We start from the raw sequence: 13,136 nt of genomic DNA, 5'->3' as shown, positions 1-13,136 counted from the left end.
CCAGCTATGCAAGACGAAATAGCCTTACCGGCCCTGGATGGCGAGGCCCGACAATCCGTGATGTACCACCCTCCCCATGACCGGGATACTGTAGAAAAAGTGGTGCGGATACTGGAGGAGATGCATGGGGATCCCACCAATGTAGGATAGCTGAGGATACAGCTGTTTCACCAAGTGCAGCAGGAGGGGGAGACTGTGAGCAGTATGTTAATGCATTACAGAGGGTGCATGTCTATATCACTAGAAAAGACGACATGGGAAATTTGGGAATGGGCCCCCCTGACGTGATCTTAAGGGACCAGTTTGTGGCAGGCCTCAGGGATGTGCAGCTGAAACAGGCCTTGCGGGAGCGCCTGCGTGCCAACCCACGTATAACTTTTCTAGAAGTGGGGGCAGAGGCACGTGTGAGAGAGCAGGAGATGGGGATGACGGCAGGGATGGTCCGGAGTAATGAGGTACCCACCCCTCCTGCAGCTGATCGGAATGGGCTCCAGAGATGCGGAAGGAGATACAGGAGATGCGAGATGAATGGTCCAGTCTCAAGAAGACCCCTGCCCCGACACCAGAGATACCCAGATCGATTGCCCCAGTTATGGAAAGAATTGAATTTAGGACCCCCCATGCAGGAGAGTTCCGTAGAGAAGTGAGGCAACCCTACACAGACAGAGACACGACCTGCTGGAAATGTGGAGGCGCAGGACATTACGCCAGGGGCTGTGCTAGCCAAGGGCGGCCCCTGTCGTGGCAGCCGTTAAACTAGCAGGCTGAGTGTTCGGGGGACACAGCAAGGAGCCTGAGGAAGGGGAAAGAAAAAGAGGAAGTCCCAAAGACCTAGTTTCCAGCAGGTGTCTGGGCCAAAATAAGCGGTCGGGCTGTTCACTGCCTGATTGACACGGGATCCCAGGTGACTACGATGACAGAAGCCTATTTTCAACAGCGATTTCCAGAGATAGCGCGGCCTGAATGGGGACCAGTAATTAGACTCACGGCAGCTAATCAATTACCCATCCTGGTCACAGGAGTGGTGTGGATGAAGATCCGAGTGTGTGGAAAAGATGTGGGAAAAAAAGGAGTCGTCCTGGTCGCAGGGGGAAACGGAAGTGGACCCCCGGTGACCCTCGGAATGAATGTGCTGAAAGAGATCGGGCAAATCCTGCTTAGACCAAAGGAGGGTCTTTCAACAACTAATCCAAGCTGCCCAGGCTCAGGAGACGTTGAGTGAAGGGAAGATCCTGGGGAAAATAATCGTGCCAGCAGCTGCGGCGCTCACCTTACCGCCAGGGCAAACTGTACTCACGTTACCCGCATGGGCCTGCACACCTCTTGAGGGGGTCGGAGTTCAGATAGAACCAACATCGATGGACAAAGTGCCCCCCGGACTCTTGGTGGCTCGAACAGTGGCCACCGTCCAGGGTGGCAATGTTATAGCGCGGTGTGTTAATCTGGGCGAAGATGATCTCACACTCCCTCCCAGGGCGGAAATAGCCCAAATTCTGGGAATGCCAGAGAAGTTGGTGCGACCTGATGTGGTACAGCTGTCCGCTGTATGAGGAGACCCCTGGGCTCTGGCGGTCACCGTGCTGCCGGAATCCCACCGGGCTAGTGCGAAGGGGGGACGAAGAATCCTAGAACGAATGCAGGCTGAATTGACGGGACTTACACCTCGACAGGTGCAGCAGGTTGAGGAGGTGCTGGAGCGGTACCAGGAAGTCTTTGCTCGCCATGATGATGATTTTGGTTGCACCGAAGCCATTACCCACGAGATTCTCACGGGGAGCGATGCCCCAGTGGGGGAGAGATACCGGCAGATACCTCCCTAGATGTACAAAGAGGTTAAGGAGATGCTAGCCCATATGTTACAGAATGGTGTGATATGGGCGAGTCAGAGTCCGTGGGCAGCCCCGATTGTCCTGGTCCGGAAGAAAGATCGGACCCTGCGGTTCTGTGTCGACTATAGACGACTGAATGCCTGTGTAAAGGACATATTGATATTCATGCTATAGCTACCCCATTTTTGCAGCTTGCTCCTAAAATCATGTTATTATTACTATATACATACTTTCATTCTTTTATCCTGCTTCACATGCAATTTTCTCACAAGAACTTTTTCTCTCAAGAACATTCCTTGAGACACCCTGCTCCTGTTATCTAACTAGTCTGAGCCGGGATGTGTAACCTTGTAGCTTTCCATCATGCACCGAACTAACGATAATATGACCATATGTGTGTTTCCATAATAATTGTACTAACATTGGTTCAAGTCTGTAGTATGGCTGTAGGTGATTGGCTATTGATATACTCAAAACAATATATAATGCTAAGTAGAAATAACCGGGGTTAGAGATTCTCGAATCCTCCCATACAGAGCTTTGTCTCCATCTGGTTTCCTGATTGCAATCAACCTTGTAACATAATAATTTGATACTCACTTGGTCAACCGTGAAGGGTCATTGCTGCCCTCCCTCAACACCTGTACAGTACGGGACTCTTACCCACTACCCTGAATCGAAGAGTCTCTGTCAGCCTTAGGGAAGGCAAGATACTTCTCCTCTTTGGATCTGGCCAGTGGGTACTGGCAGGTGCCCGTGGCCGAACATGACCGTGCGTAGATGGCGTTCATATTACCCATGGGACTGTTCGAGTTCAATCGGATGCCCTTCGGCGTGACTAATGCCCCCAGGACGTTCCAGCATCTGATGGAGAGGTGCCTGGGCGATTTGAACTTTGAGGCGACACTGATTTACCTTGACGACATAATTGTTTATGCCGCCACCTTCGAGGAGCACCTCCAGCGACTGGAGCAAGTACTGGGTCGCCTACAGAGTCATGGCCTAAAGGTGAAGCCCCAGAAGTGCCACCTGTTCCGCAAACAGATCGAATATCTCGGTCATACCGTGTCCGGTGAAGGAGTCAGGCCCACCCAGGAAAAGGTGGCCACCGTACAGGAGTGGCCTACCCCGAAGACAGTGAAGGATGTTCGGGCCTTCCTGGGACTTGCCGGGTACTACCAAAGATTGGGGAAGAACTTCACCCGCATAGCCAACCCATCGCTGGAGCTACTTAAGAGAGTGCCGGCAGGCTACAAGAATCAGGCAATTCGGTGGGGAAGCAGCCAGGAAGAGGCCTTCCATGCCCTAAAAATGGCCCTGACCGAGGCCCCAATACTTGCCCATGCAGATTTCTCCCAACCCTTCATACTCCACACTGATGGGAGCCTACATGTTCTGGGAGCCGTGTTATCCTAAGTACAGGAGGGGAAAGAGCGCGTGATTGCGTACACCAGCCGCTCCCTTCACGACTCCGAGAGGAACCCAGATAATTCTAGCTCTTTCAAATTAGAGTTGCTGGCTCTGGTTTGGGCAATGACCGAGAAGTTTGCAGAGTATTTGTCCGGGTCCGAAGTACTGGTGAGAATAGACAACAACCCGCTGGCTCACCTGGAGAATGCGAAATTGGGGGCCCTGGAGCAGCGGTGGGTGGCCCGCATGGCCAAGTACCGGTATAAGATCGCCTACCGGCCTAAGGTAGAGAATACTCACGCCGACGCCCTCTCCAGCGTGACATATGAACGGCCTGATCATGACCGTGATGAAGATTTGGAGGCGGATGAGACCCCTAGCTTCCGAAGTTTTGTGGGACCGCTGACCGCGGCGCAGGGACAGATTGGAGAGACGTCGGAAGAACAAGTGCTAGGGCGGCCAAGAGATGACTGGATCCGACTTCAACAGACTGACAGAAAAATTGCTCAATTACGTCAATGGGTGGCTTTCCGGCAAGTCCCCAGTCGAGAAGAGAGGAGTACCCTGTCCCCGGCAGCACTGAAGATGCTGGGACAATGGGAGACACTGTGTTTGCGAGATGGGCTGCTGTACCGACGGGTGCAGCTACTGCGAAAGTTCAGGACCACCTGGCAAGTGGTGATACCAGAAAAGTTGGTCGGAGTAGTGGTTAAGGGGGCTCACTTCGGACCAGAGAAGAGGTTTCAGTGGTTGCAGAAGGCTGGTATATCATCCCCGACTGCGAGCAACAATAGAAGACACTTGTCGAAGATGTCGAAGCTGTGAGCTGATTAAGCCCCCGGAGCAGCGGGTCCCCATACAAACTATTGTGACTTCTACTCCCTTGAAGGTGCTGATGATTGACTATTTGACTGTTGGACCGGCGCATCTCGGGTATGAACATTGCCTGGTAATGACAGACCACTTCACAAAGTTCGCTGTAGTGACCCCGACCAGAGACCAGACCGCCGAGTCCGCTGCGAAGGCCATCTGCCAAGACTTCATTCGGGTGTACGGCTGCCCAAAGAGGATTCATTCCGATCAAGGTGCCTACTTCCAAGGCCAGGTGATGGAAGAGCTGCACCGCTTGTACAAGATTGAGAAGTCACGGACTACTCCTTACCACCCTCAAGGAAATGGGGCCTGTGAACGCTTTAATTGGGCACTGATTTTGGCTGTTGGAGCTTTTTTCACTGTTTTCAGAACATTAACAATAAGAACATGGAAGAGTCCAGGAGCCATTTGGTGAGCTGCATATCCTGCTACATGTTCACAGACTTGCCAGTGGAAAAGCCAAACTTCACATGCCAGAAATGCAAGCTTGTGTCCCTGTTGGAGGAAAAGTTGCGAAATCTAGAAGAGAGGTTAACTACCTTGAAAATCATTAAGGAAGGTGAAGCGTTCTTAGACAGAGCAGAATTATCTCTTCATGATTCAGAAAGAGAAGAAATTCGAACTGCACCTGACGAAACAGAGGAATGGAAGCATGTGACCCATAGAAGCAGGAGGATCGAGAGGCAGTCAGCACCCATACTGCTCTGGAACCAGTACCAGGCTCTCACGCAGAACCATGAAGAAATACAGCGAAATAAGACTTTGCCAGCAATGAATAACCTTGTAAGCCCTCAGAATCCTCCTGGATGGAGAAAGAAGAATGTTGTGAAGAAAAAACGGAGAGTGGTGGTCATGGGGGATTCCCTGTTAAGAGGAACAGAGGCCGCTATCTGCAGACCAGACATAACCTCAAGAGAAATGTGCTGTCTTCCAGGAGCAAAAATTAAAGATGTGTCTGACAGGATATCAAGACTCTTCAGACCTACAGATCACTACCCATTCCTGCTAATACATGTGGGGACAAATGACACCGCAAGAAAGGACCTGGAAACCATCTGCAGTGACTTTGAAGACTTAGGCAAGAAAGTGAAAGAATTGGGAGCGCAGGTGGTCTTCTCATCCATCCTCCCAGTGGATGGCCATGGAACAATGAGGTGGAATAAGATTCTACAGGTGAACAACTGGCTACGTCGATGGTGCCGTCAACAAGGATTTGGATTTCTGGATCACGGAATGAATTACCTATACGATGGACTACTTGCTAGAGATGGGGTGCACCTTACGAAGACTGGAAAACATGTATTTGGAAGTCGCCTTGCTACACTCATCAGAAGAGCTTTAAACTAGAACAATGTGGGAAGGGAAGCAAAAGGCCAGAAAAAGCCATACAGCTGACAAATACTATTGAGATCTCTGCTACTGGAAGTGGAAAGGAAGAACAAAGACAAAAAAATCTAAATAATAAAAATATGGGAGGAAGAGAAACCAATCACAAACTAAAATGTTTTTATACAAATGCACAAAGCATGGGCAACAAACAAGGAGAATTGGAACTACTAATGCAGGAAAAGGAATATGATGTCATTGGAATCACTGAAACTTGGTGGGACGATACACATGATTGGAATAAAAGGCTAAAAGGATACAACTTATTTGCAAGAAACAGACTTGATAAACGAGGAGGAGGTGTCGCATTGTATGTTAGAAAAGCGTATATCTGCACAGAGATTGAAGCTTCAGAGACTGGGAGTTCTGTGGAAACTGTTTGGGTAAGAATACAAGGAGAGAACAACGGAAAGGACACCATTGTAGGCATTTACTACAGGCCACCTGGGCAAGCTGAAGATATGGATGAACTCTTTATGTATCAAATGACCAAGTTCTCCAAAAAATATGACGTAGTGGTCATGGGAGATTTCAACTATCCAGACATTTGTTGGGAATCTCTCTCAAGTAAAACTAACAGGTCAAGCAAATTCTTATCCTCTCTTGCTGACAACTTTATCTTCCAAAAGGTAGGGGAGAAAACAAGGGGATCTGCTACTTTGGATCTAATCCTTATAAACAGGGAGGAAATGGTTGAGGAGGTAAAGGTGGCTGGGACCCTAGGAGGCAGCGATCATGCTATTATAGAATTTTGGATAACTAGAGGAGGAAGACATGTGAAGACTCAAACTTCAAGGTTAGATTTTAGAAAGGCAGATTTTAAGAGACTCAGAAAGAGAATAGGAGGGATCCAATGGCTGGATGTCCTTAAGGACAAAAATGTCCAGGAAGGATGGGAAATTTTTAAAAATGAGATTCTCAAAGCACAATCGTTAACAATCCCGAAAAGTAGGAAGAATGGGAAGCATTTAAGGAAACCAGGATGGATGAACACAGAACTTAAACACATGCTAAAAAGAAAGAAAGAAATGTTTATTAAATGGAAAGAGGGAGGCATATCTAAAGAAGATTATAATGCAGTCTGCAGATCCTGCAGGGCACGTATCAGGTTAGCTAAAGCTGACAATGAATTAAGGCTTGCAAGAGATGTCAAAAGCAATAAAAAAGGATTTTGGGGGTATGTCAAAAGTAAAAGAAAAGTCAAAGATGCTATAGGATTTTTACAGGATGAAAATGGAGAAATGGTAAGAGAGGATGTTGAGAAGGCCGAACTTTTTAATTCCTATTTTGCATCTGTTTTCTCTCAGAAAGAAAATGTAACATCAACTGATCTTCACTGTCCTTTTAAAGGAATAGAGGAATCCAAGTTATCTGTAAACAGAAAGATTGTGAGGGAATATTTAGCTAACATAAATGAGTTCAAGTCTCCAGGTCCAGATGAATTACACCCCAGAGTACTGAAGGAGATCGTAGAAGAAATTTTAGAACCACTCTCCATAATCTTTGAAAATTCTTGGAGAACAGGAGAAGTCCCAGAAGACTGGAGAAGAGCAAATGTTGTTCCTATCTTCAAAAAGGGGAAGAAGGTGGACCCAGGGAACTATAGGCCGGTGAGTCTGACTTCTATACCAGGAAAGATCTTTGAACAAATTATTAAACAACATGTATGTAAGTACATGGATAAGAATGAAGTGATTAACCAGAGTCAGCATGGGTTTGTAACTAACAAGTCATGTCAGACTAACTTAATTTCCTTCTATGACAGAATCACTGACTGGGTGGATCAGGGAAATGCTGTAGATATAGTATATCTTGACTTCAGCAAAGCATTTGACAAAGTATCTCACACCATCCTTATTGAAAAAATGACCAAGTATGCAATGGACCAGGCAACTGTTAGGTGGATTCAAAACTGGCTTAGTGATCGGACTCAAAGGGTGGTTGTAAATGGCTTCACATCCAGCTGGATGAATGTCTCAAGTGGGGTACCACAGGGCTCCGTCCTGGGACCTGTATTGTTCAACATCTTTATCAATGATTTAGATGAAGGAATTGAGGGTAAACTGATTAAATTTGCTGATGACACAAAGCTAGGAGGGATAGCTAATACTAGAGAAGAGAGAGAGAGGATTCAAAAAGACCTAAATAAACTGGAGCAGTGGGCAGCAACCAACAGAATGGTTTTTAACAGGGAAAAATGCAAAGTACTACATCTGGGCAATAAAAATAAAAAAAGCATATACAGAATGGGAGGAATAGAGCTAAGCAACAGTACATGTGAAAAAGACTTAGGTATACTAATAGATCATAGACTGAACATGAGTCAACAGTGTGATGCAGCAGCAAAAAAGGCAAATACAATTCTGGGATGTATTAACAGAAGCATACAGTCTAGATCACGTGAAGTCATTATCGGTCTTTACTCCTCTTTGGTCAGACCTCATCTGGAATACTGTGTACAGTTTTGGGCACCACATTTTAAAAAAGACATAGACAAACTGGAGCAAGTTCAGAGAAGAGCGACCAGAATGGTGACTGGTCTGCAAACCATGTCCTATGAGGAACGGTTGCAGGATTTGGGAATGTTTAGCTTGCAAAAAAGAAGACTTAGAGGAGACTTAATAGCTGTCTACAAATATGTCAAGGGCTGTCACATTGTAGAAGGATCATCTTTATTCTCATTTGCACAAGGAAAGACTAGAAGCAATGGGATGAAACTAAATGGGAGGAGACACAGATTAGATATTAGAAAAAACTTTTTGACAGTTAGGGTGATTAATGAGTGGAACAGGCTGCCACGAGAGGTGGTGAGTTCCCCTTCAATGGACGTCTTCAAACAGAGGCTGGACAGACATCTGTCTGAGATGATCTAGTGAATCCTGCTTTGAGCAGGGGGTTGGACCAGATGACCCAGGAGGTCCCTTCCAGCTCTACCATTCTATGATTCTATGATTCTATGATCCAAATGCTCCGCACGTTGGAGGAAGATCAGAAGGTACGGTGGCCTGAGTTTGTGGCCTAGCTGGTGTGGGTCTACAACAACCGAGTGAATAGTACGAATAGTACGACTGGGTTCACTCCTTATACCTTGCTGTTCGGGCGAAAGGGGCGAGAGATTACCAAGTTAGAGCTGGACCCCGAGGAGGACTACCCACGGACGGGGTATCTTCCTAGGTCCCGGAACATCGGCATCGACTGCAGACCCTCCGACGGTTGGTACAACAAAAGTTTCAGCAGCTCAAACATCATGAGACATTGCCTCTTCAAGGGACAGCTCTGAGGCCTGGGATGTTGGTTCGGGACAGGCGGCCCCGGGGCAAATTGAGTAGGCGGTGGGAACGGACCCCGCACCGAGTGAAGCGCAGGATGGGCGCTGAAGGACCTGTGTATGAAGTTCAACCCGAGGGGGCTAAAGGAGCCCCTACCAGAGTGGTTCATCGTAGTATGCTGCGACCCTGTCTGTCTAAAGATGACAAGGATGGAGAAGAATTACCTGCTTCTAGAGAGGGTCCTGTCACAGTTGCCCCAAGCCACGATGTGGACGAAGAAGAGTTGTTGATTCTACCTCCGAGCCTCAGCACTCGATTACCTGCAGTCCCCAGTGCAGGCGGCGAGGGAACAACATCGGTTGAAGCCACCGGGCAGGCGGAGATTGGAAATCCGAGTGACCCTGCAGCCTCCATTGGTCAAACTGAGTTACGCCGGTCAGAACGGACAACAGCAGGAGTACCTCCTCACCGTTACGAACAAGATTAACTCATATGGTACCGTATCATCCAGGAAGTCCAAGAATGTGAATGTTTGATGAAGGAACTCTCGCCCGTGGAATGGCGAGTTAAAGGAGAGCGGGAGTGTAAGGGGGAAGACCGGGGTGTAAGTACTTTCAGAGCAAGGTATCCGGAACTGCCGGGGCCGTGCCTCTGGTTGCAGGGGGAAGACAGACTGCGAGTACGAGAGTCAGGTGACTGGGAAGCTGGGGGCATGTCCAGAGTGAGAGCTGGGAGGTCAGGTGACCGGGAGACTGGTGACGTAGAGAGAGAGAGGAAGAGACGAGGACGTTTGCGCGGGAAAGCGGAGCGGGGTTCTGCTCAGCAGAGCAGTGTGAGAGGGTCCGGGCTTCTGGCTCCAGGACTGGGAGCAAGAGCCGAGTGCAGTGGACCGGAGGAGTCAAGCCGACTACAGAAGAGACGCAGGGTCTGTGGAGCCGGGCACGTGAGGTGACCGCCCGCTGCCGCCAGAAGACGGAGCATTGTTTGGGCGGGGAAGCCTGAAAAATCAGCACCGGCATCAGTTGGCAACTGCCTTGTGGAGGACAAGAGTCAGCTAAGTGTAAAAAACTGTCGATTATAACCAGTTCGACTCTGCTACATCCAGTTAAACTGTGAACTGTCAGTGATAGACTTTTACCTGCTTTTCCCTTGTTTTTCCCCCATATTTTCCTGTGTTACTCCCTGTGTGGAGATTGACCCTGTTATCATAAACCTCCCCTGTTTATTAACCCCGTATTGGCTGCTCTGTGTTTCTGTGTCACTGCATCTAAAGTACCCGTGTTACAACTGCATAACCTGGCTCTTGTGGAAACAGGAGCATTACGGATGGGAACATGTCGCGTCTGCCTAAAACGTTCTGATTTCTTCCCTTTGGAACAGAAGAAGACGAATCATGAGTGAAACTGAATTTCTTGTCATTTCTGAGGAGCGCTTCCCCTTACGTCATGGTTTCTGCTCGGCGAGGCCTGGCTTGCTGAGGATTGGCTGGCTGCGGAGCACTCATTTGAACTGCCTTTTGTACTGTGTGGCTACTGCTTCACTGCTGAAGGTGTTCTGCTGGAAGACACCTGTGCCTCGCGTGTGCTTTGTTTTGTCTCTTCATTGGTAGCTGTTTGTCCTCTGCTCCAGTGTTTGGTTTCTCATGCTTGCGTGGGGGGTTGCCATTCTACCGTGGCACTGGAGGCTTATTTTACTGAGAATGGAAGCTCAAAGAAAGCTGGCGACAAGAGTCTCTCCTTGAGGTAAAAGCTCTGCCACTATGACAATCGTAAGACTTCATAAAGGAAACTGAGATTCTGAATGCTGCTTTCTCTTATGCCGTATGAAGAAGACATGTAGATAACAATCGTCTGATTTCTCTATATACAACAAATCAACATAGAGAGGGTTTTTCTATTATCTTTACTTAAAGGACAGATGTGACATAATGCCCCCTGTGATTTGGAGCTGCAGTCATAGGCAATGGCTCTAGTCTGATAAACAAGCTCTCCACACCTTTCCAGCTGCTCCTGAGTGACAGGAGATACATGGGAGGCTTACTCCCATATTCATAGATGCATATTGTTGGATAATGCTTGTAAATAGAAGCAATTTTGCAATTTACTTTTTATTAAAATTTTCAGCCATTCTTGAGATATTAACACTTTTGTTTACAGCTCGTTGCCTTGGACACTGACCACTGCTGCTAGACAATAGAACTGACCATTGCTGCTAGACAGTAAAACTGACCACTGCTGCTGCTAGATAGTAGAACTAACCACTGCTGCTAGACAATAGAACTGACCACTGCTGCTAGATAGTAGAACTGACCACTGCTGCTAGACAATAGAACTGACCACTGCTGCTAGACAGTAAAACTGACCACTGCTGCTGCTAGACAGTAGAACTAACCACTGCTGCTAGACAGTAGAACTGACCACTGCTCCAAAACAGTAGAACTGACCACTGCTCCAAAACAGTAGAACTGACCACTGCTGCTAGACAATAGAACTGACCACTGCTGCTAGACAGTAAAACTGACCACTGCTGCTGCTAGATAGTAGAACTGACCACTGCTGCTAGACAGTAGAACTAACCACTGCTGCTAGACAGAAGAACTGACCACTGCTCCTAGACAGTAAAACTGACCACTGCTGCTAGACAGTAGAACTGATCACTGCTCCAAAACAGTAGAACTGACCACTGCTGCTAGACATTAGAACTGACCACTGCTGCTAGACAGTAGAACTGACCACTTCTGCTAGACAGTAGAATTGACCACTGCTGCTAGACAGTAGAACTGACCACTGCTCCAAGACAGTAGAATTGACCACTGCTGCTAGACAGTAGAACTGACCACTGCTCCAAGACTGCTCCAAGACAGTAGATCTGACCACTGCTGCTAAACAGTAGAACTGACCACTGCTGCTAGACAGTAGAACTGACCACTGCAGCTAAACAATAGAACTGACCACTGCTGTTAGACAGTAGCATTGACCACTGCTGTTAGACAGTAGAACTGACCACTGCTCCAAGACATTAGAACTGACCACTGCAGCTAGACAGTAGAACTGACCACTGCTCCAAGACAGTAGAACTGACCACTGCTCCAAGACAGTAGAATTGACCACTGCTGCTAGACAGTAGAACTGACCACTGCTCCAAGACAGTAGAACTGACCACTGCTGCTAAACAGTAGAACTGCCCACTGCTGTTACACAGCAGAACTGACCACTGCTGCTAAACAATAGAACTGACCACTGCTGTTAAACAGTAGAATTGACCACTGCTGCTAGACAGTAGAACTGACCACTGCTCCAAGACATTAGAACTGACCACTGCTGCTAGACAGTAGAACTGACCACTGCTCCAAGACAGTAGAACTGACCACTGCTCCAAGACAGTAGAACTGACTACTGCTCCAAGACAGTAGAACTGACCACTGCTCCAAGACAGTAGATCTGACCTCTGCTCCAAGACAGTAGAACTGACCACTGCTCCAAGACAGTAGAACTAACCACTGCTCCAAGACAGTAGAACTGACCACTGCTCCAAGACAGTAGATCTGACCACTGCTCCAAGACAGTAGAACTGACCACTGCTCCAAGACAGTAGAACTGACCACTGCTCCAAGACAGTAGAACTGACCACTGCTGCTAGTCAGTAGAACTGACCACTGCTGCTAGTCAGTAGAACTGACCACTGCTGCTAGACAGCAGAACATGAGCAGTGCTCACAAGATCTTTTCTATTGAGTTTGTAAGTAGTGTTTTGAAGCTGCCCAGGATTGCTAAATTGTGCTGTTACCTCCTCATCTCGGCCATCTTTAGCATGGTGCTTACATGCTAGTGGGGTTGCCAAGCATCCAAAAATTCCAGGACAGTTCGTAAAAATAGGGCACTTTTTTGACCTGTCCATAAAAAAGGCATCCGTGATTTTTTTGAACCTGAACAAAGTTATACAGATAATAATTTTGACTGTAATTGTCATCATTTTACAGTTTGCAGTGAATGCTGCTGAGGTCTCCATGTAGACATGTATCACTTGTAATGATTTATAATGGTTTTCCTATGTCCATACAAAGTATTGTCTGTCTGTGATTTTTTGATAAGCTGTTGGCAACCCTGCATGCTAGACTGCAGCGGTGGTCGGTCTCCTAGGCAATGAGCTGTAAACAATATAAAAGTGTTAATATCGCAAGAACGGTTGCAAATTTTAATAAGCAGTAAATTGCAAAAGTGCTCATTTTTACTAGCACTATACAACAATATCCAACCATGATGATTGGAATAACCTTTTAATGGTAATGACATTTTTTTAAATGGGAATGTGTGAGCTCAGAAATGCATTTCAACATGTTATAGAGCAGGGGGAGCTGAACAGACTGATAT

The 13,136-nt window shown here is 47.4% G+C and overlaps 1 protein-coding gene across 2 annotated transcripts in view; it reads left to right on the top strand.

Moving 5' to 3' along the window:
- Window positions 1-13,136, top strand: part of SHROOM3 (shroom family member 3) — a 461,578-nt gene that overhangs the window by 188,106 nt on the left and 260,336 nt on the right. Inside the window, exon 1 of one of the 2 annotated variants that reach the window (XM_073637100.1) lies at window positions 10,276-10,509. The exons of the other annotated variant lie outside the window; for it this stretch is intronic. The gene's annotated coding sequence lies outside the window, so the exon portion shown is untranslated. Of the gene's footprint in view, window positions 1-10,275; window positions 10,510-13,136 lie in introns of those variants that run through there. 2 annotated transcript variants of the gene reach the window in all.

Source organism: Phyllobates terribilis, unplaced genomic scaffold, assembly GCF_046119375.1.
Source record: "Phyllobates terribilis strain yellow unplaced genomic scaffold, ASM4611937v1 Scaffold_1__5_contigs__length_1240528914, whole genome shotgun sequence".
In the NCBI taxonomy this organism is placed as follows: domain Eukaryota; kingdom Metazoa; phylum Chordata; class Amphibia; order Anura; family Dendrobatidae; genus Phyllobates; species Phyllobates terribilis.
The sequence above is the reverse complement of the archived record's forward strand: the minus strand, read 5'-3'. Positions and strand labels throughout refer to the sequence as shown.